Below are 24886 nucleotides of genomic sequence, written 5' to 3' on the forward strand. Positions count from 1 at the left end.
GAGTAAAACAGCATAACTTTCTCATATTATTTCCAAGAGATGTGATTAGTCTGGGCACAGCAGTGAATGAAACTGTGGGGGGAGGGGAGCCCTTCCAGGGGAGGAGAGCACCACTGTATTTACAAAGAATTAAACAGAGAGGAGAGCATGCTTAGCATGTACAGGCAGAGTTCAATCACCTCCTCCTAAAGAGGAGTAAAGGCCAGGAACAGTCAACACAACCTTCCTGTGTGCTCTGGGACTTCTTTCACACCCTAACAGCATACCTATTGGACAAAGAGAGAGAGGATTAATAAAACGCCCCTTCCTTCCACCTAAAATAAGTAACCAATACTCACATGTACCCCCAACACACACTCTCTAGCACACAAATGCACAAAGTATAACTTCATATTCTGGGTTCCCCACTGGCACAGAGCAGAAGTGGAGTGTCATCAAAGTCTGGTGTGGCTCCTTCCAGCCACTGAGGACTGAGATGTGTGCCATTTCAATGAAGTGTCTATTTTACCTTTTCTAAGGAGTTTGTTTCCAGGGCATATGGTGCAGGAACAGTGCACACGCTTCATGAATTCTTTGGTTTACTCTGGGAAGAAAAAATTTCCAAGGAAACAAACCCATAAGAGACTATTCTAGGCAGAAATAAATGAATACCCTCCACCTCATATCCAAAACAGTTACCAGTATCACCCCAAGCCAGGGGGAAATTCCACGGCAAGACCAGAGTACTAGTGGCCACTGGGAGACATGTCCTTAGTCCAGTTTGCTCTGTGTATTGTGCTGTTACTTTAAACTCTGGAGATCAAAATACTTGGATCCTAGGATTTAGGGCTCTTTTGTAAGAAACAGTAGCACAACAAAGGTGTTTGTACTATCTGAGCCCATCCCAGTCAATGACAAATCCACAGCAAAACTGAACGTAGAAAGGGAGGACCTCCCCCAACCCTGAGTCTCTGAGCTGATAAAAGAATAACAAATACAAAAAAATCTGCCAAACAACAAAGCTTCAATTTATTATCCATGCTCATCAGTTTAACCCAAAACCCTTAAAAGCCTGAGGCTGATCCAGCCCCTTTAATACCGGTCCTGAGCACGCCCGGATCAAGGCCCAGCCCAGCCTGCTTTGTCTGCAAAGATGAAAGCCAGGCGAAAGCAGGTGAAGCCTTTTTTGAATCATCACCTGCAATTAAGCAAAGGAAAACCAAGAGGTAAGCTGAACTCCCTTTACAAAGACACCCCCGCAGCAGGTGGATCTGTCTGCAGACACACTCACCACAGAGTGAGCCTTCTCAGGGAATCCCTGGCTGACAGATGTCTAGGAGGAAAAGTGCAGGGACACACACACAGACAGACACACAAATCATACACAGAGAAGCACACAAATATACACCCAGAGGCATAAACAGAGGTGCACACAGGAACACACAGTTGTACACACAGAAATACACATGCATCTACACATAGACGTGTAGACAGACAAGACACAAATACACAGACACACACACCAGACAGAGTACATACAAACATATAGTTGGACGTACACATAGAAATGCACTTCAGCAAAGTCACAAACACAGAGACTCAGACACACACCTGGATGATGTACATACAAAGAGATACACATGGTTACGCACAGATACAACACAGAGAAAGTACAGACAGACTAGACACTCATTCACAAATATACACACAGACACAGAGAAGCACACAGACACACACCTGGATGGATACATCTTCTCCACCAAGTCCTAACCGTGTAATAACTACTGCTGGGTTTTGGTTTTTTTTTAAAGAGGCAGGAAGTACTAAAAGGAACACTCAAAGCAGTCTGTTTCAGGCGGCTGAGGTTTCCATGGTGCAGCTTCCTCATCCTTAAAGAGCATGGTGGCTCAAATGAAGCAGCCCACACTCCACACCACACACCCAACTATCCTGCCACCTTTCAGATTCAGATAGAAAAGGCCATCTGGCTAAAGGTATCTAGGGTTCACAGTCATGGAGGAGCAGTCTTCTGTGGCACACAGACTGAATTAATTCTGAGTGACTCTCCCCTGCCTGTGTTCCTACTATTTTAATAGAAATGGTCCTGCCAGCACATCCTTGTCCATCAGTAGTGTGGACAGCCGCCTTTGCACCAGGAAGCATGTTTGTGAAGAAAGGTTCTATAGAAAGGAAATTGTCCCTGAAGCATGTTTCAATTCGGGGGTGGGACAAGCAGTGGACAATTCTACATAATTTTTTTACTTGAGAAATCACACATTCATCACAAGGACATCACTTGTGATAACCACACAACTTCTGGTGACAAAGTCCAACTGCTTGGTATCTGCACTCTGCATCCAAGGACACCCCCTGGATGGTTCCCTAGAGGCCATGACTTCAGAAACTCTAAGTGAATCACAAGCAACAAACAAGAAGCTACAAAGCTGACTCCCACCGATGATCTCAAATGTCATCCTCCTGTAAAGACGGTTTGGGATGAGATCGTGAGCCACTTGAGTCAGATCTATTCAGACCACCTCATTTTCCAGTCATGGCCTTCCACTTGAAAATCAGTAAGCAGGATCAAGCTGGAGTTGATCTCTGCCACAGGGAAGTTAACAGTGTTGATAATACCTGAGACAAACGGAGACATGCTAGGAGCTTAGGACTCCAGGAAGAATCTTCTCCAAGATGGAAAGCAGCAGGTGTTCTCTAAAGTGACACCTTTAGAGAACAGGAAGGAGGGCTAACAATCCATGGATTCTTCTAGAAAGAAACACTCCATCTAAGACATTTCTTTCACCTAGTGACTCTGCCTCTGTTACAGCATCCCAGTACTTTGACAGTGTGTCTCCTGTCTTCAAAATGTTCTTCTAGTCTCTTCTATCTTCACCTGTGTTTACTGTGTAGTTGGCTTTTTTTGTTTTTAACTTTTAACATCCAGAACATCCAAGCCACTTGACAAGATGACTTCAGTCTTCCACACACAGTTCCCCGAAACCGACACAAGAGCTCACAATGTAGTAGGCAATTTTGCAGGCAAGTACCTCCTACTCTTTCCACTTGTAGTCAACCTCTGATCTCATCCATACACCAGCAATCAGAGGGTGTCTCTCATCGCATTGTTTCTGAAAATAAGAAATACTGTGCCACCCTGAGCATAATCTTGTGTAGGAGCTCAGAGACACAGACAGGCCTGGTGACCAACATGGATGTAAAAATGGGCACCAGAGAGTACCTGGAATAGAAATTATCTGTGTTTGGAGTATAAGGTCACATGAAGGCCATGTTCATCTGGAAGCCAAAGGAGATGGAACTGAATATGCATGAGAGGAGGGAGGTGCAGGTGGCTACACTTGGCCAGGCCAAACAGGCAGCCCTGACTGCACAGGGATGATGGCAGCCTTCTTCCCTGGCACAGACACACACACAGGAGAATGCACTGCTAGAAAGAAGGGGTGCAAACCAAAAGCCTTGATGCCAACTATATTAGCTTCTTATTGCTGTGCCAAAATACCTAACGAAACCCACTAAGAAGGATGGGTTCTCTGTTTCACATCACAGCAGAGGTGCATTCACAGTCAGGATGTACAGAACATGAATGCCAATGTTCAGCTAGCTTTATCAGTCTAAGACCTGGACCACAGATAGTGCTATCCACACTAAAGGAGGGTTTTCCTTCCTGAGTTAAACTTCTTTGGATGCACCCTCACAGACATTCCCAGAGGTGTGTTTTCATGGTGATTGTAAATCCAGTCAGATGGACAATGAAGACTAACCATCCCACCAGCTGTGCACTGGAGTCCTGATTAATTCCCTATCACCTGTACTTACCAAATGCTGGAGACCCCAGTCTGGGAACCCAGCGCACCAAACAAGCCCCTGATATATGGACTTAGTGTTCTAGTGGGTAAGACTCATGAAGTGTCTGCCTTCCAGACTGTGATGAATAGAATGAAGAACAACTAACCACGGGTCAGCAGAAAGAATCTGAAGGGGCTGGAAGTCTGCTCTTTCTTTTTTGCATAAAATATTTGACATTTATAGAAAAGCCACCAGATGGCACAGATAAACTTCCGTCAGCATCCCCCATATTTAAAATCTTATAGGATGTTATAACATGGAGCTATAACATGGTGCATTTGTGCTACCAACTACCCAGTGCGTGAACTCCTCCAGGAAAACCTGGCTCCATTCAGATTTCCTAGTTTCTCCACAAATATCTTATTCTCATCTGCTCTTGTGTTATTGATTCTTCATCATCCCTCTAGTTTATAAACCTCAGTCCTTCTAGGACAAGTCCTAACTGACCTTGAAACTTTTGAAAACACCAAGTATCCCCTCACTAGGGCTTTGTCTGACCCTGTTTTGGCAGTTAGAAAGTGCAGATTGACTTATGGTGGCGGTCACAGAGGTAGGAGCTTCACACACTGTTCAGAGTGGAATATGCATTTAGGGGAAAACTGGCCCTGAAGTGTGAATACGCACTTCTCAACACATTGTATATGAGATATGACCCTTGAGGTGGGTCTTAAGGAATATCATCCTTAAGGGAAGATCTGGAGGATGCAAAGAGCTGACACATGCAGACAGCTGAACGACTGGTAATAAATGCTGGTGTCCTGAAATAGTCAAAAGAGACTAGGCTACCTGGATGGAGTACAGAGGTAAAGGGAAGTAGCACATGACATCAGAGACACCAAGGGTACATCATAGTATATACACGGGAATGAAATGACATTGGAGACAGCACAGGCACATCATAGTAGATGCATGGGAATGAATGTTATTATCACATAAGTTCTGGATGTGCATTAGGGATGACCATAACCGATGCCTACCTGCTTCAGTCTGAGGCTCTTTCATACATGGTGCCATGAAACAACAGATTCTGCCGTCCCCACCTTCCAGCACACCTAAAGGATCACCTGCTGCACAGGACTTGTTTTGAGCTACATTAGTGCTTAAAAACTTGAGCCAGTGACTCCAGAAGAAACCAGACACTATGATGGTGCTTGATCCAGAGCCAGAGCCTTGAGAGAGACCTTCAGCCGTATGCGGAGAAGTCAGTCTGTCAAAAGAGAGGATGTGATAAACATGTAACAGCTCAGTCAGCCATCGCTCAGACTTCTGACCATTTGACCCCACTTCCGCCTCACAAGAGTCTCAGCTCTATCTCATTTCCTGTCTTTGGCATTGATGAGTTCCTCAGATCCTTAAAATGCCCCTCCTCCTTACTTTAAATTAAGCTAGTTCAAGGGGATTTATGGTGGTGCAACCCTGTAATAAGGTTAACTGTGAATGCACAGAGGACAGAGCAGAGGGCAGAAGGCAGACTTCAACAGTGAATGCCTATAGGGGGCCATTCTCATTCAAACCACCACAAAGCAGGATTTTGTTGTTATTGTTGTTGTTTGTACAGGTAGAGAAAAACTTCCCTCATATTAAATTGACAGGACTGTTTTTATAATACAGCTTTGTTTTCATTACATTGACAACCAAAGTAGAAGATTAAGTAAGGCACTGGTATTTACTAAGGCATCCTCTTTCCCTAATTATAATGAGTCCCAACTTATAATGATTCAAATCTATGATAATCACTGTGACAAAGCTCCTGAGGAAATCAACTGATCAGGAGAAAGGGTTAATTTTGGCTCATAGTTTCAGAGGTTTCCATCCCTCTTTGCTTGGCCCCTTGCCTTTGGGCCTGTGACAACTCAGGCATGATGGTAAGAGCACATATTGGAGGAGACTGCTCACCTCAAGGTAGCCGAGAAACAGAGAGCAAGTGTACAACCTCAGTGTCCTAATTTCTTTCTGCTAGGCTCCAGATCCTAAAGTGACCACCATCAGCTGGAGGTCAAGCCATTAACACATAAGCTATGAGTGGACATATAAGATCTTAACCCTAACAGATACTCTCTGAAAATGATGGACAGTGACAATTAGATGCAGCTCCGTTGTCCTCATGGTCATGAGTCTGAACAACCTACTTTATAGTGCACTGTGGGAAATCCAGGAGATACATGAATATCTTACAATTCCAAACTTATAAAGCCTATGATTAACATTTTTTTTTAAAAATGTATAAATGCAAAAAGGAAAAGGGGGCATGGGATAGGGGTTTCCTAAGGGGGGTGGGGGGGAATGGGGATAGGAGATGCCATCTGAAGTGTAAATAAAATATCTAATAAAAAAAAAGAAATCCAGGAAAACACAAATAGACAATGGGAGGAAATTAATAAATCCCTAAAAAAAACCCCAATAAACCCAAGAAGAAACAAACAAGTAAAGAAAAAGAATAAAACTGTTCAAGACCTGAAAATGGAAATAGAAGCAATAAAGAAAACACAAACAGGGAATCCTGGAGATGGAAAGTCTAGTAAGTGAATGGAAACTATGGACGCAGAATCACCATGAGAACACGAGAGACAAAAGAGAGTCTCAGGAACAGAAGGTATGATAGAAGAAACTGACATACCGGGCAAAGATAATGTCACATCTAAAAATTCCTAACACAAAACATCCAGAAAATCTGGGACACTATGAAAGACCAGACCAAAGAATAACAGGAATAGAAGGAGGAGGAGAATCCAACCTCAAAAATTCAGAAAATATTTTTAACAAAAATCATAGGAGAAAGTTTTCCTAATCTTAAAAAAAAAAAAAAAACATGAAAATAAAGGTACAAGAGGCCCACAGAACACCAAATAGATTGGACCAGAAAAGAAAATCTCCTTACCACATCATAATAAAAACACTAAACATACAGAACAAAGAAAGAATATTAAAAGCTGCTATGGAAAAAGGCCAAATAACAAAGGCAAACCTATTAGAATTACACCTGACTTGTCAATGGAGACTCTAAAAGCCAGAAAGACATGGTCAGATGGCTTGCAGATTCTAAGAGACCACAGATGCCCCCTATAGACTATTATACCCAGCAAAAGTTTCAATCACTATAGATGGATAAAACAAAATATTACATACAAGACAAATTTAAACAAGTTTAAATTTAAACAAATTTGAACAATACAATATTCACAAATCCATCCCTACAGTAAGTACTAGAATGAAAACTCCATCCCAAGAAAGTTCTACTATACCCACAAAACACAGGAAATAGTCTTACACCAGCAAAACCAAAAAGAGGGAAGTGCATGTGCGCATGCACATGGACACACACACACACACACACACATGCATACACTACCACCAAAAAAACCCCAGAAGAATTAATAATCACTGGTCATTAATATCTCTCAATATCAATGGATTCAACTCAATAAAAAGACACTGGCTAACAGAATGGATGTGAAAACAGGATCCATCATTCTGCTGTATACAGGAATCACATCTCAACATAAAAGATAAATAATTCTTCAGAGTAAAAGATTAGAAAAGATTTTCCAAACAAATCGAACAAAGAAGTAAGCTGGAGTAACCATTCTAATATTAACAATGTAAACTTCCAATCAAAATTAATAAGAAGAGATGGAGAAGGTTACTTCATATTCATCAAAGAAAAAATCCACCAAGATGATGCCTCACTTCTGAACATCTATGCCCCAAGCAAGGACACCCACAATTGTAAAAGAAACATCACTAAAGTTTAAATAATCACACGTTGAAACCCATACATCAACAGTGGGAGACTTCAACAACCCATTACCATCGATAGACAGGTCACCCAGACAAAAACTAAACAGAGATATAATGGAGCTAGCAGACATTATGGCCCACGTGGTCCTAACAGAAATCTACAGTACAATTTCCCAAACACAGAAGAATATACCTTCTCTTCAGCACTTCACAGAACTTTCTCCAAAACTGTCCACATGTTCAGTCACAAAGCAAGTCTCAATGTATGCAAGAAAACTGAAAGAACCACCTGTATCGTATCAGACCACCATGGATTAAAAGTAGATTTTAGTAAAAGCAGAAAGCTTAAAAACTCATAGAAACTCAACAACTCTCTAGAGAATGACCACTGGGTCAAGGCAGAAATGAAGAAAGAAATTGAAGCCTTCCTAAAACTCAATGAAAATGAAGGCACAACATACCTGAAGACATACATGAGACACACTGAGAGCAGTTCCAAGAGGAGAGTTCACAGCACTAAAGGCCTTCATAAAGAAAACAGAAAGGTCTCCTACTAGCAATTTAAAACATGCCTGAAAGCTCTAGAACAAAAAGAAGCAAACACACCCAAGAGGAGTAGACAGCTGGAAATAATCAAACTGAGGGCTGAAATCAATAAACTAGAGATTAAGAAAACAGTACAATGAATCAATGAAACAATGAGTTGATTCTTTGAGAAAATCAACAAAGTAGACACTTATCCAAGCTAACTAAAAGGCAGAGAACGAATATCCAAATTATCTAAATCAGAGATGAAAAGGGGGACACAACAACAGACACTGAGGAAATCCGAGGAATCATTAGGTCATATTTAAAAAAAAAACAAACCTCTACTCCACAAAATTGGAAAATCTAAAAGAAATGCACAATTTTCTTGATAAACATCACTTACCAAAGTTAAATCAAGATCAGATAAACAAGCTAAGTAGTCCTATAACCCCTAAGGAAATAGAAGCTGTCATTGAGGGTCTCCCAACCATAAAAAGCCCAGGCCAGATGGTTTAGCACAGAATTCTACCAGACTTTCAAAGAAGAGCTAATACCAATACCCCTCAAATTACTCTACAAAATAGAAACAGAAACAGAAGAAACACTGTCAGATTCATTTCATGGGACTGCAGCCAGCCTTATACCCAGACCACAGAAAGACTCAACAAAGAAAGGGAATTACAGACCAATTTCCCTCATGAACATTAATGCAAAATCACTCAATAAAATACAAACTATATAAAAAATCACACAGCCAAAAGACCATCCACCATAATCAAGTAGGCTTCATCCAAGAGCTGCAGGTAATCTTTCAAGCTATAAAGATCTGTCAAGGTAATACAACATATAAACAAACTGAAAGAGAGAAATCACATAATCATCTCATTAGATGCTGAAAAAGTCCTCGACAAAATTCAACACTCCTTCATGATAAAAGTCTTGACGAGGCCAGGGATACAGGAACATACATAAATATAATAAAGACAATATACAAAAAGCCTATACCCAATATCAAATTAAATAGAGAGAAGCTCTCAGGGAGAAGACACGGTTGTCCACTCTCTCCGTATCTATTCAATATACTACTTGAATTTTTAGCTAGAACAATAAAACAGCTGACAGAGATTGGGGAATACAAAATCGAAAGGAGTAAGTCAAAGTATCATTATTTGTAGATGATATGGTAGTATACATAAGTTACTCCAAAAATTCCACCAAGGAATTCCTACAGCTGCAATAGCCAGAAGCTGGAAACAACCTAGATGTCCCTCAATAAAGAATTTATAAATAAAATACTGTCCATTTATACAATGGAGTATTACTCAGCTATTAAAAACAATGACATCATGAAATTTGCAGGAAAATGGATGGAACTAGGAAAAAATCACCCTGAATGAGGTAACATGGACCCAGAAAGACACACATGGTATGTACTCACTTTTAAGTGAATAGTAGCCATAAAGTACAGGATAACCATGCTACAATTCACAGACCCAGAGAAGCTAAATCACAAAAAGGGCTCAAAGGGGGACTTAATGTATGTCATTGGGATGAGGCAATAGAATAGATGTTGCTGGTGGACTGGGGTAGGGTAGGGGCAAGAACAGGAGGTGTCAGGTGAGAAAAGTATGGAATGAGAGAATACTGGGAAAGACAATTGAAACTGGGGAACATCTCAGAGACAAGCTAGACACCTAATGCAATGGAAACAATGAGAGTGGTCCTAGCTAAGACTCCTTGTAATGGGGGTATGAACCTGAACCTGCCATCTCCAGTAACCAGGTAAGAATTCCAGTGGAGGGATGGGGACAGCAACCCAACCACAAAACCTTCAACCTACAATCTGTCCTCCCTACAAGATGTGCTGGGTCAATGCTGGCACAGAAATTATGGGAGTGGCCAATCAATGACTGGTCCAGCTTGAGACCCATGCCCTGAGAGGGAACCCACACCTGACACTAACTAGAGGGTCAGGAACACTCTGACACCAACACCTAGGATAGAACCCAACATGACCAGCACAAAAAAGTCCGTGAAATGACCCCGAATATTCTGCTATACTCCTAGACAGGAGCCTCAGATGATCATCATCAGAGGGACTTCACCCAGCAACTGATGGAAACAGATGCAGAGACCCACAGCCAAATATTAGGTGGGAATTCTGCAAAAGAGGATGGACTGTAGGATCAAGGACAATAAAGAAGGCCCACAGAACCAACTAACCTGGGCTCGTAGGGGCTCACAGAGACTGAAGCAACAATCAGGGGGCCTGCACGGGTCTCACCTAGGCCGTCTGCATGTATGTTATTGTTGTGTACATTGGTCTTCTTGTGGAACTCCTAACAGTGGCAGATGGGGTGGGGGGAGAGATATCTCTGACTCTCTTGACTGCTTTTGGGACATTTTCCTCTGAGTTCTTTATCTTTTACCACCATAATATGAGGGTTGCTGCCTAGTCTTACTGCATCTTACCATGGCATGTTTGGTCGATATCCATGGGAGGTCTTTCCTTTTCTGAAGAGAAATGGAAGAAGAGAGGATGGAGAGGGAGGAACTGAGAGAGGGGAGGGAGGGAAACCTACAATATGGATGTAATACACGAAAGAAGAATACATTAAAACTTTTGTTTAACAGAATTAAAAAAAAAAACTTTTAAAAAAGTCAATGGTTGATAAAACAAGAGTTCTACTTTTAGAATGTAAGATAAGAAAGTATGTAACCCAAAGTAAAAATGAAAAAGATAATTTAGTACAGAAGCCAGTGAAGCGGACCATGGGCAACCAATAGATAAAAGCCAATGGAGTCATGAAATGGCTCTTTAAGGACTGATAAAATTTATAGACCTTAAGCTCACCTAAGTGAAGAATGCATCACTGTTGGATGAAGGGAGCGGAAGCCATTTTGGCAAATTCTTATTAAGTTAAACACATACTTACCAACAGACTCATCAATTCCACTTCCAGGCATGTACCCAAGAAAAACGAAGAAATATGTCCCCATGAAAACAGTTACTGAGTGCTCATACAGCATTTTTCATAATAGCTCCAAACTGGAAAGGACCCAAGTGTCTGTCTATCAGCTGATGAATAAACAAATATCATCCACTGTGCAGTGAAATATCCCTCCGCAATGAAGAGATCAACTATTGCTACAGTCGACTGCAGAGGAACGGGGGGATTTGAGACAATGGAAGGGTTCTACGTACATATCCAAGCTCAGTGAGCAGAGTAAACTATCATTAGCAAAGCCTATGTATGCACACGTGTGTGCGCGCGCGCGCGCGCGCGCGTGTGTGTGTGTGTGTGTGTGTGTGTGTGTGTGTGTGTGTCTGTGTGCATGCACACACATGCACAGTCCAACACTGCTACCTGGCAAACATGCTGACTGACTTGAACATTCCAGCTTGCTATGATTTTAACTGTCGCTCTCCTATTCTGGACAAGCGTGTGCATCTGGTTTTCTTAACCACCACGCTCTTGTTGCTTCTGATCCGTTTGTTCGCCATCTCTCCACACTTTGATCTCAGGAACCCATCATAATAGCTCCAAACTGGAGCCAGCTCAGCTCTGGTTTCTGTGTTCCCTCCCCAGTTCTCTTCTCGGCCCACTCCACTTCCTCATGCTTCAACAAGAGCCTGTCCTTTCTATGCCATTCCTCCTTGGATGCACAAAGCCAAGTGTAAATGTCCTGTTATTTACCTTGGGAAGGATTGCCGGGTTTATTATCCACACATTGCTCACACATACATGATCTTCCTGAGTATTTGAAAAGCGGAGCTCATGCTAGGCACACATAGACTTCCCCACCTAGTTGTGACTACTCCACCATCTTATGCCAACAGCTTCAAGTCTTTCCTCAGGATCCCTCTCTAGGCTATTAGTAACTCCAATAGTTGATGCACTCTGATTTATTCCCAGACAAACCTTCCTGCCATTATCATGTCTGAACAAAGCCCTCTCCAAGTATATAGGTCCTTGCAGCCTGATCCCAGCACAGGGTCAGCTCTAGTTGTCTCTCTGTAAATTCTTCTGATAGTCAGACGTGTTATCCATTGCAACTTTGACCCACTGATTCTCTGTAAACTCAAAGAATTTATCTCACATAGTCTCCCAACCATTCCCTAAGGAGGGCTTAAACCAGACTCTGTCCCCCAGAGGTCACCTCATCCAAATTCCTATCTTTACCCGCTTCCTGAACACTCCCTCTGTTAGACATACCCAGGATGTTGCAAGCTAATATGAGAATCTTCTCTCAAATGTCTCCTTAGCTACCTACTTTGTTCCTTACCAACAAGGAGTCCAGCCACAGGTCAACCAATTCAAAACTGGCTTGACTAATGCTTACCTGCTGTGTATGTATCTTGTCTCAGTGATGTCACAGCCTCTGCTCAATGGCAGGAGCCAAATCTTACATTTTCTAACTGGACTTAAAGGACACAGTACCTTTAAGGACATATACCATAGCAATCAACATGACTTTCATTTTAAAACCTCCTATCCTTTATAGTAGTATCCCTGCCCCTGACCCCACACCCACCACTGCTGCCACCTCCGAACACCTCTGCTGTTGCCCTGAATGTCCATGTATGATCACTGCAGACACACTGGGCGCCTTGTTCGGAAGACTACATTTCATCCCAACCATTCATGCCATTTTGAATTTTCATTTCAGAAAAGGCCCTATCTTTGCTGGAAGAGACAGCCTGTGGCTCAGTTGGACAGGAGGTTTCCAGTTGTCCTAGGGATGGACTCCTGGACACTTGCTGCTCCTATGAGTCTTACCTAACTTCTAGCTCATTAGCCTACCCACTGCAACTCCCAAACCCCAGTCAGTACCCTCTTCCACTGTGGAGTGGTCTGTCACCTTAAAGCCATAGGGCTTATATCTGTACAGTAATGCTCATGTAAGTGTTTCAGATGCGAAGCTCTTCTGCTTCTACCAAGACTGTACACTCCCTGGCACACAGGGCAGTGCTTTAATCTGTAGTCCTCACAAACTCCAGCACAGCCTCCAAGGACAGCATTGCGTGTTGTTAAAAGACCACTATGGTGGAGCACTGACAAGGACACGTGAGAACCGAGATGCATCTTGCCCCAGCCCTCCCAATCTATTTCTTTACATCCAGCATGTAAGTTCTATTTAAAACTGGGCTCTGGTTCTTTTTCCAAAATTAACGCACTTTCATTTTTATTTTAATTATTTTCTCAAGAAACAGTTCTCAGATCTTTTTATTGTTGTTACTTAGAACATAATTTAGAGGAGAAAACAAACTTGCCTATGTTTGAGACAGAAAAGTTTTAGAAATGGGTAACTTCATTTGATTCCTTCCAAGAGACCTCAGAGCCTTACACTATGAAAGTCTGTTCTCCCCCAACAAAGGACATCAGGAACAAGGGAGAGACTGGACATGAGGAGTCAGCATCTGTCTGGAATCCTGTGAGTCTCCGTGAGAGTGACACCCTTTCCAAAACACACCAGCAAGGGCAAAACTGTATCCAACAAGGTCAATGTAAAACTCAGTGAGGCACGAGTTTCCTCACTGCAGACACTGTCACCGGAACACCAAGGAGGAGCTATGAACCTTTACATTAATCCCATGGTCTTCTTGCCACATACTCTGCCATGTGTCCAGCTGCTTGACCATAAATCCAGACGCCATGATCCAGTCAACACTTAGCCTTTCCACTTCTGTTCCTTCAGGAAGTCAGTCTGTCTGTACTCAACTCTCCTCTAAGAAACAGAAAAAATATGAACGGTCACCATGTGTGCAGAGTGCTTAATAACATAATAACACTGCGACAGTTTTTCAATTCTGCCTGTAGTGACACAGGTCACTCTCACTCCCTTTTGAAAGTCCACCCGCTAGCAAGTTTGCCATTGGAATGGGGTATCACACCAGCACTCCTAGGCGCTGTCATAGACAGTTGGCTTAAAATGTACAGGCCCCATTTACATGGCTTTCTTGAGATTCTGAAGTCCAGACCAGGAGAAATGAACTATGCAGACGCTCATCAAGCAGTGAGTTTCAACAAGGCCTTTCCCACAAGTACCTGGGAGCACATCATAATAAGGACCTCGGAAGACATCACTGGGAAGACCTAGTAGAGTAACACAGTTAGGATCTGGGAAGACATTATTGGAAGTACCTGGATGCTGGAAAAACAGTCACTTGGGAATAAACAGCTATTGAGCCAACACACCATAATCTAACACATCATGTGTTTACTGTGAACCTAGTGCTAGGGTTATGACCAGGTGAGTCTGTGAGCTTGTGAATTATGGTGGCTGTAGTTAAACTGCATTCTCTGTGTGATCATCACCTATCCATAGGGAAGGTGTATGGGGGGACACGTCAAATAGAGTTGAAAGGCAGTCTGCTGAATGTGTCATGACTGTCTGCTGGCCACATGCCTGCAGCTGCGAAATTGTATCTCCCCCGTGTAAAGCTCTGCCTCCTGCTTCATTTGACAGCACTGGTTTTGAAAGGGAACAATAAACATCAAAACTTTTTCAAATGTTTTGTTGTCCATCTGTAGAAATAAAAGTGAGATTAAGTCTATGAATGAATCCAGTCCCTTAGGAAAAAATTTCAAATAAAATTCACTTTCAGGAAGAATAAATCCTATAAAAATGATTATAAGCTTGTGGCATTAATAAGTATCCAAATTATTAATTATAATTTTAAAACTGCATCTCAGATCTCCCCAACTTTATTATCCTTCTGTAGAGAATAACTAAGAGTAAGCATCTGCTTCTCACACTATATCTGAGAACACTAGGGCTTCCTTTTTATTTAATTTTTTGTTACATTTATTCATTCTGTAGAGTGATGCCCAATGTATGCCAAGGCGCATGTTTGGAGGCCTGGCAGGAACATCTTACAGGACTTAGTCAACCAGTTGGGGTCAAGGGCATACATTCAAGTTATCAGCAAACACCTTTACCCACTGAACAACTTTGCCAGCCCCCAAGTTAGGGTTTCTAATAAAGGTTCTTCCTTGTAAGAGAGGCTCATGCTCTCTCCTCTCCTCCTCCTCCCCTCTCTTTCCCCTCCCTTCTCTCCCATTCCCTCTCTCCTAATTCTCTCTCTCTCTTCTCTCTCTCTCTCTCTCTCTCTCTCTCTCTCTCTCTCTCTCTCTCTCTCTCTCTCTCTCTCTCTCTCCTTTTCCTGTATCTCATTATGTGGTTGATCATCAGACCTTGCACAGGCAAGGAAAGTGCTTTGCCACGGAGTCATACCTGCATCTACTCTGCTTTTCATTTTCAGCATGCTTCTTTGGGCGCTGGTGATATATGCTCATTGATCATTAAATAATCACATGCAGTAGAGCTCCTAGAACAGTGTGTGGCATTTAAAAAGTATTCAATAAATATTAGCTATCTGCATATTTCCTTAAAATGTCAAACGCTTTAAAATGTATCATCCAATTTAATTCCTGAATGATCAGTCTTGTTTGGGTAAAATGCCCTAATAGACCTTTTGGCCAACATTTCTCAACGTCCCTTTTGCACTAGGTACTGCAATGTGATGTGAAAGCTGTTCCCTGAGCAACAGATGTTGGAGATCACAAGTAATGCAGGAAATGCACAGAAGAGCAGCTCCCTGAGACAGCTGACTTGTAAGGCCTTCTTCAGTGACAAGGCTGCCTCTGAAGAGACAAGAGCAAACTTACCAAGTAGCATAGTAACAACACTATGCAAATAACACACTGCACAAGAGCCACAGTGGGTGCCTGCTTAGGCTTCCCGGAGAGACAGAATCTGAGGTACCTGAAAGAACAGAAATGATTGCTTATAATCCAAGTATGATGTGAGCAGGCAGCCACCTTCCCTCCTGGTGTGTCTTCCTGACCTGACTTTTATTTGCTGTATAGCTTCAGCAAAACCTAGACAGAGATTTTTTTTTTATTTCCCCAAGACTGTTAAATATCAAATTATAGCTCAAACCTTCTCCATCAGTCCAAATTCCAGTTCCAAAATGAGTGAAGCTGGATTTCTGTACTGTGTCCTCTGTCTTCTTCCCTGCCGAGTTTTAGCAGGGCTAGAGCTATACAGACTTGATTACAGAGGGCCAAGCACTTTTCATTAATGAGTTTGTTTATTTGTCCCATCTGGATTAACCACCAATAGTCATGAGTCTTCTAGGATCCTTGGCTAGCACCTGGCACCATGGTCAGCATATATCAGGGCTGAATTAATTTGAGATTAGAAGGAAGAACAGAGAGAAGGGAGGAGGCAAATATGGTGGGAGGAGACAGGAAGCCTGAGTAGCCTCCCTGAAAATGGAAAGACGACGGAAAGGTTACTGAGAAAACAGGAGCCAGAAGATGCCCTCCAGCCCTCATAAAAGGTCAGAAGATATAAGATCCCTTTAATTACTTAGACTTCTGCAAACCTAAGTAGGAGATCCTCCAGCTTCCTTTCAGAAAAAGCAAGTGGCAAGTAAAGGAGATAGTAGCCCACATAGCCACTGAGCTAAACGAAGAAGAATTCTGAGGGGCCATTGTGTCAATGCTAAGGAAAAAAGCAGTGGACACCTTCACCACGAGTGATGTTAGCAGAGATCACCACCATCGAGGTCAAGCACAAGGCAGCCTCCCTGGGACCTGCTCCGGATCCAGCCAGGTATGAGTCAGGCTCCTGTTTGACTCATCACAACTCACTTGGGTGGGAGCGCATTAGCCCCTCTTCCCACCATGCTGCAATGTTAACTGCCTGATCTGGGGCATGGCACGCACCACTAGCAGTGCAGAAATGGTCCTGTCCTGTCCTATCACAAGTCTTGCTCAGGTGCTCCTAAACACTGGCTCTTACAATAGTTCTAGTCCTCTTCCCGGGTATTCCCTGAGCCTTGGTGGGAGTCAGAGTGTGATACAGACGTCCTAACTGGGGATGAATTTTCTGCAGTCATTTAGCTGTGGTCTTAATTCTTTAGTATTTGAGTTCCTCACACCACTCCCTGAGTCTGTTGAGGCAAACTCTGAGGTGGGAGCTCTATGATCTACCATCTGAAGCCCAACGGAACCATGATGACAGCGGCATTTGCTTTCCTCATCTCCCTTCAAGCCAATGATGCTGAGGCTGACTTTAGCCTCACAGTGATGAGGGCGACTCTGTCTCTCCTAGCCAGACTGTGTCCAACATCCTCAGCCTAGCCTCCATGGCAACTGCCTAGGCAAAATGAAATGTGCCTTCAGAATCCAGACCCAGAAATCTCAACACATGGAAGATGAATTTTATTTACGGGCATGTCTCTTTTAGGACAAAAGTAACAATAGAGTAAATAATCATACAGTTTTACAACCAAGGAAGATAAACACCAGTACCCTGTGAACTGCAGGTTCCCTGTAGAAGGAATCAACTGGAACATTCCCCATGACACATGTCCTGTTCACTGAAGGATGTTCAATGTAGGAGAAAAGTCAATATCCAAACAGCATTGTAAATTTTTTCATCTTAATTACATTACCATATTTTTTTAAATCCAAGGTTTTTACAACACTGATTCTCCAAAACAGAAAGGCAAATGTTCAATGTTTTCCAAATGTATTAACCATGAACTTTTCCACAGAACATGTACAGGCTAAAACAAAAATCTGGCTTTCAGAGACCTCAAACAATGACTCATTGCAAGGAACATTAGCAAGTGAAGATATGTGGACAGAGAGATATAGTTAGACACACTGTGAAATATTACAACTTCCACAATGAGACTTTTCTATACTTTCTTGTCTGTTTGTTATTTGGGAGGAGGGAGGTTGCAAGGGCAAAGGGCAGTGCATGATGTGAAATTCACACACACACACACAAAAACAACTCACAATGAATTTTTTTTTTTCTTAAATCTGCCTTGGATGCAGTTCAGTTGGTATAGGGCTTTTTTAACATGAATGACGTCCTAAGTTCCAGGCCCTGTAACAGAAACTGCGGGTGATCATGAGTATCTATAATATATAGATCTATAATATATAGTATCTATAATATATAGTTCCAGCATTTAGGACGTATAGCATTAGGGTCACAGTTTTAAGATCATTTTAAGTCCATATACTTGTAAACATATGACTCGTGTCAAACATGGCAAGTTTGAGATCAGCCTGAGCTACACAAAACTTGTCACAAAAATGAAAAAATTAAAAACCAGACCAGGCCTAATAAACATACATTTGGAATCAGTCATCAGATCACGCCCTTTTTATTGTCATGAGGAAATGGGATCCAGATGTCACTGGCAGCTTAAGACTGAGACTCAGGTCTGTTTCTCATGCCCGTTTCCTTTAGCATCCTCTCTGCCATGTCTGTGTGATTCCTTGAGTTCATAACGGCCAAGGCACACTGTGCAAGGCCAGTGCAAAGATGTGGACACTGGTGAAAGGGCCATGGCACACTGTGCAAGGCCGGTGCAAAGATGTGGGCACTGGTGAAAAGGCTGGAAAGTATGAGAATCACTCACATGTTGGAAGCAAAATAGCTGCCTCCTGTGTATGTGCCACATCCTCCTGCATGCTAGGGTGAGCACTTGGGAGTTTGGCTTCTCAGTTAATTGCATCAGAGATCTAAGACAGGAGAATTAAGAGCCTTAAGATCGCCCAAAGTCAGCAAGGAAAAAGGCAGAAAAGGTGACAGTTACCTATTTAAATTTTATCAAGCACAAAAGGTCCACAAATATAGAGCTGTACCTCATGCTCAGGTAAAGCTGTGAGGGCAAATGGTGAGTGATGTGAGGTTTAGACTTTAGGAGGAAGCATCAGAAACATGGCAGAGTGCCGCACGGGTGTGCCTGAGCTCCTAGACCTGCCTTGTGAGAGCTCACCTCTTCTGGGTCTTCTGCTGCGCCTCTTCCTCTTGTACTATACCAGGGGTCACATCAAGGCTTCCATCCCCCACTTTTAAAGCAAAATTAATCAAGATTACTAAATTTGTATTCTCTCTCCATTTTTTCTCTCTAGTCAGAAATGAGGGGTAGAGTTTTTGAACTGCTAAGAAAAACTGCTGCACTCTAACTAGTGTGTTATTACAACAGTTTTCATGACCTAAAAGGTGCATGTGCTACTGGTCTTGCTTTGGAAACTACTGCAGAGATTAACATTTTTAAAAGATAGAATTTGAGTACACCAGACTACAAAGTAAAATGTATAGTTAATTACAAGTCAATGTTTCATCATACATGAGATGGCTTGGACCCTCAGAATACAAAGTTTAAGGTTGAGTTTCCCTCACAGGAGTGCATGGGCATTAATGGTGCCTGCTGCATGTATCCCGTGCTGATACACCACAGATGTTTAGTGAATGATGGTTAAACAAGTTTGGGTTCCCCCACATGTGATGAGCCTCTAGAATCCATATGGCTGCTCATCTTCCTCTCAAATGTCCCCTGAAGGTTAGTATGTTCCCTTTGAGAGTGGCAAAACAAATCACCATAGGCTGGGTGGACTGAATAACAGAAACTTACTCATCATACCCTGGTTGCTGAAGGCCAAGATCAAGATGCGGCAGGTAAGATTCCTGCCCAAGCTTCTCTCCTTAGCTGATGTGATAACTGCTTTTACCATGTTGACTTGGAGAGATGAATATGACTGGTGAAAGGCATGTCTAATGGAGAAGGGAATGCGTTTCCAAAGAATATTGGTATGTGGAACAGTTACCAAAGAAGAAAGGCAAACTCTGAATGTGAGTGGCACAACCCAGTGGGCTGGGACAGTAAAAGCCAGAACGCTACACAAGTTCCTTTGCTTCTTAACCAACTGTGCCTATTCCTGCTGCCAGTGTGTGCTGTTGCCAGATTCCATCTTCTTCAGCCTTTCTATATGAGCTTATCATCAGTACCTTTCCTGAAGTGTCCAGCCTCTCAACATGGTACTGAAACTAGTGAGGGCCCAGCTTCATGGACAACTAACCACTGGGCTCTCTGCCTTTCCAAAGTACAGACAGCAATTGTCTGACTACCACACCCTACCATGGAAACCAGTCCAACAAATACAGTCCAACATCATCTATCTTAATCCAGTTGGTACATGGTATCATCTCACTATTCTTGCATGTGCTCTTGCCTCTGTGTGTATCTGTGGCATAATTCCTTCTTCACATATATATAAAAATTATATATATACATATATATAAACACACATATATAAAACATATATATATATATATATATATATATATATATATATATACATACAGATAGACAGATACAAATATAAGTCAAACTGGATAAAAGCTTACCCTAGTCATGTCAGTTTTAGTTAAGCTGGAGCTGTGTTTATGCCGGAAGGTCCTGTGTGAAGTCTTTTTCTTGCAGGAATCAAACCTGGGGAAATGGTGATTGTCCAGGAAACTGGGTTTGCTTTGGGGCTTCTGTTTTTGTGTCCACCCAACACGGGAATCGTCTTCTGTGAACTGGCATGGGCTGCCTATCTTTAGAGTTACCCATAGGTGGTATCTCTTAGTACAAATCATCTCTTCCAATATGATGATGTGAGAGAGGTGTGAGTTTCTGTATCTCTGAGAACCCTCACATCATACACGGATATTCCATCAAGCAAGAATAGCGCTTTGAGTCTTTCGAAGGGATAAAGTTCTGCTTCTCAGAATCTCACAAAAATTCCTGTGAGGAAGAAAGCACTGCTCTTATCACCATTGACAAGCACAATACAGTGTTATGTGGTAGTGGCATATACCTTTAATCTCAGTACCTCAAAGCAGAGGCAGGCAAATCTGAGTACAAGACCAGCCTGGTCTACAGAGTGAGTTCCAGGACAGTCAAGGCTATACAGAGAAACCCTGTCTTAAACAAACAAAAACAAACAAAGCACAATTTAAGAATAAACAAAACAGAGGTCCAGGGACCTGAGCTAAAATAACCTATCAAACTGAGGGCACATAGACTATGGGGTGATCACTGCCAGCTTTGTGTAGTATGGTGATAACATTGTGTCTACATGGAGACATTTCTTAAATCTGAATGAATTTGTCCTGACGCTTTAGGGGCATGACATGTACCAGTGTCCATAACATCTCTCCTTTACTTTCAAATGCTTCAGGGAAATAATTTGCTAATATAGTAATAACTAATGAAAGTGATTGGTAGCTACCTATTGTTATCCACTGTCTTATTTCTCTTTTTTATTCTTGAACATTTTAATAATAGAAGATTGAAGTCACCCATAACTACTCTTTTGTAAAAATTCTGATTCCTAATATATTAATTTTAAGAGCAAATTGAGATCTACTATGCTTGTGGGAGTGGTATGCCCTTGAGAATGACATTTGAAAAAGACCTCAGAAGGTGTGCCAAGGCAAACAGTGCTATCCAGAAAAGTGACTGCTATCAGCCTTGCCCTCTGCCTGAGCCTGTGTCTTGTCTTCTTGTTTGACTTGTTTTTGAAAAATGTATACATTAGTAGAGTATTTGTTATTTCCTTCCCTCCCTCTCCACTCTCTCTTTCTTCTATAATTATTGTCTTACATATATGCAACTTGAAGGGGGTTTTCCCTTGCCTCACACTGGGGTTTTTGTTAGATTGTCTATGGCACTTACAGGGAACATTATCACTCCATGTAATGTTTTTAAACTCTATTTTTTATTTTTCACTTCTCTTGCAAACACCAGGACCCCATGGACACTGCTACCAGGCTTCCTCTCCTGTCTGGGCATGTCTTGGGCACTTAAACATTGAGCCTGGTCCCTTGATTTTGCTCCCTACTTCCTCCTAGCTTGCACCAATTCAACTTTGTTAACTGGACCGTACAAAGATCTGACAAGAAAATTCCATACACACATGCTAAAGGAAATTAATTTTGTGGATGTTAAAAGTTAACATTCCAAAATCCATCTTAAGATTCAATCCAATCACCATCAAAATTCCAGTGTAATTCTTCACAGTGGTATCCTACAGATGTCCATATATTGCAGTCAACAAGTTGAAGCTCTCGTTTACTCTCTAGAACTTGTGGGTTAAGATACAAAGGCTAAAAACACCACATACTTGAGCCATGGAACTTGGAGAAGCTAAGCTGGTACTGATATGTGTTGGGTTGTAGTGTGTGTGGGACCTGTTGTTGGGTTGATGTGTGGGTCCTGCGTCTGCCTCTGGTGGGGACAGAGGCGTGGGAATTTGACTGTTCACTCCATGCTGGCACCGGGCAGATATTGGGCTATGTGAAACCATGGGACTCGGCTCCAGGGATGAAGGGGCACAGTCTGAGGCCCCATGAAGAGCCGGAGCTCTTGGCTTGGGAGCCCCCAAGCCAAAAGGCGGCCAGGAACCAGCTGGTTCTCAGGACCACTGGTGTGTGTGTGTGGGGGGTGTCACAGAAGGGCTGAGAATGAAGTTGGGACATATGGGCTGGATTTGCTCGCAGCAGAAGTGGGGAGGTGGAGAAGCTCTGGCTGTGTCCCACAGGGAAGAGAATTCTTGGTTGCAGCTGGCTCGGCTTGCTTGGGTTGGGTTGGGTTGGTGGTCTCTGTGGCTGGGAATGCAGAGAGGTCTTCTGTGAGAGATTAAGCGGCAGCTCTGTAGGTGAAGACCTGCTCCACTGTTCTTCTTTGGGACCTGCCGTGGGGAACAGTGGAGCAGTTCACCTACAGAACTGCCGCCTAATCTTCCACAGAAGACCTCTCTGTGTTTATTGTCATAGCAGGAAATATACGAAAACTATAACCTGGTATTTTTAGAGAGGGCCTGAGGTTAAATACCTTTTGCAAGGAGGAGGGGCTGGGAAGGAATGTTTAATTGGCTACATCCCTCTAGCCTTTAGGTATCTTATTAATATGGAGATCTGCCTTGAGGCTCTGTGGCCTTGTGGTCATGCCCTCTACCTGTGGAGAGGCTATGGGGCATTGTGCTACGTGACTGAAGGACCCACTCTATGGAGGTCTGAGGCCTTGTGTCAGGAGCCTGGAGTCTGGGAGCATGGCAAAATGCTTAGGATCACCTAGGGTCTCCGGCGATTTCTAGCTGGTGCTCAACCAGAAACCATGCTGTCCTTTCATGGTCCTAGAGATATGGACATTTCATCTCTACTGAATAGCTTTCATAGTACGAAGGTGCATTGTGTGCTATCAGAGTAGAAAAGTAGCATCAATTTTATCCAGTTGGGCACCCTGTTACAATAATGACTGGTCCAGCAAGACATGCCCACTGTGTATAGGGTGGCACAAACACTATGGATATTGAACTTAAAACTACACATGCAAACCATATACAATTTTTAAACAGTCATTTAAATAAAACAATGGATGACATGGTCAATTTCTTCTTCATGGAATGGTTCTAGATCCATGTTATATGTTATGTGAGATGACTTGGACCTGAGAAACACAAAGTTTAAAGTTGTATTTCCCTCATGGAAGTTTATTGGGATTTATATCCCTACTGCCCATTGCATGCACCCAGTGTTGATATACTGTAGATATTTGGTGAATAATAATTAAACCAGCAAGTTTAAATTTTTCTCAAGTGTGGTGAGCTTCCAGGATCCATAAGGTCCTCCCATCCTCCTGTCAGGTAGCCAATGTTGGTAGTATGTTCCTTTGCTGATGGTGACATAACAAAGTACCACAGGCTGGGTTGTAGGTTTATATTTTTTCAAAACCTACTTTAATAAGTGTGCTTAAATGCTTTAACCTCCCTTCTAGCCGACCACCCAACCAGAGGTAGTGGAAAGAAAAGGTTAATAGGCAAAGGAGGATGTGAACCTATTTAGAAATAGTCCTTTGGGGCAAATCCAATCTGGATTGTCAGAATGTCACCTGTTTGGTTCTCATCAATCAGCCGCAGTAATTGAAACTACTCACAAACACCATTCACAAGTCAGCAATAGCAGTTCAATCCAGAAGAAACCTCAAGGCTCTAAATCATCTAGAGTCCACAGAAGTGGCAAGAAGTTGCCAGAACAACACCAGAAGTTCTTTGGTGCATTTCTCTCTATGAAGTCACAAGAAACAATAATAAGCAGAGTGGCAAGGCCAACCAATACCATACATACAGTCTGTTTTATACCCTCGCCAAACACCATGTCTTCTCTCAAGCATCCACTCTAGCAGAATATCATATACCCTTTTTTCAGGTAGCTTCCAGAAAAATACCACATGTCTGTTCTCAGTAAAACATCCTCCCATGTGTCTGCTTCAACAAAAATATTTTCTGATAAGACAGTTTCTAGAGAAACATCACAGGACCCAACTGAGTTTCCAAAAAAATTGGAAATTTCCACTTCACTCAGTGTCTTAAATAACAGAAACTTATCCATCATATTCTGGTTGAAGAAGGCCAAGGTGTAGTGGATGGGCTTCCTCAGGCTTATAGATGATGTCCTTCCCCTGTATGCTCACATGGTCACCCTTGTGTATCCTGAGCTCTTCTTGTATGTCTGTTACACTGGATTAGGGATAGTTCTAGTGAACTCATTTTTTTTAACTTAATCATCTCCTTGAAGGTCCCAGTTCCAAATGTAATTATGTTCTGAGAAGTTTGAACTTCAATTAATGAATTTGAAACACAGGAAAACTCATGGCTCCTTTAGCAGTATATCAAGGCAGAAGAACTCTGAGTTCCTAAGATTAAGATCTAGGCTACCTGATGGTCCAGGAGAGTCATTCACAAACAGTAACAGTAGTGATGAAACAGGAGAAAAAGAACAATTTCAGCGGGAGGAGGATGAGACCACCAGAGCCTATCGAAACAGAACACACAAGTCAAGTTCTGTTGTCTAGATGGACATCCTGTAGTGAAGGAGGGTATTCAAGACTGAGAATGTTCATTGTCAACTATGA

The 24886-nt window shown here is 42.4% G+C and overlaps 1 long non-coding RNA gene across 9 annotated transcripts in view; it reads right to left on the reverse strand.

The window, feature by feature from the left end:
* The window catches only part of LOC117720366 (uncharacterized), a 141525-nt gene that overhangs the window by 31282 nt on the left and 85357 nt on the right, over positions 1-24886 (reverse strand). For 6 of the 9 annotated variants that reach the window (XR_013103986.1, XR_013103987.1, XR_013103990.1 and 3 more), the window contains 3 exons: positions 20335-20716; positions 15783-15879; positions 13320-13839 (listed from right to left, as the gene is read on the reverse strand). This is a non-coding gene — a long non-coding RNA (uncharacterized LOC117720366). Of the gene's footprint in view, positions 1-4820; positions 5051-13319; positions 13840-15782; positions 15880-18922; positions 18996-20334; positions 20717-23908; positions 24039-24886 lie in introns of those variants that run through there. The other 3 variants (XR_013103991.1, XR_004608323.2, XR_013103985.1) reach the window with 3 other exon arrangements.

This window comes from Arvicanthis niloticus, chromosome 15 (genome assembly GCF_011762505.2).
Source record: "Arvicanthis niloticus isolate mArvNil1 chromosome 15, mArvNil1.pat.X, whole genome shotgun sequence".
NCBI classification, from domain to species: domain Eukaryota; kingdom Metazoa; phylum Chordata; class Mammalia; order Rodentia; family Muridae; genus Arvicanthis; species Arvicanthis niloticus.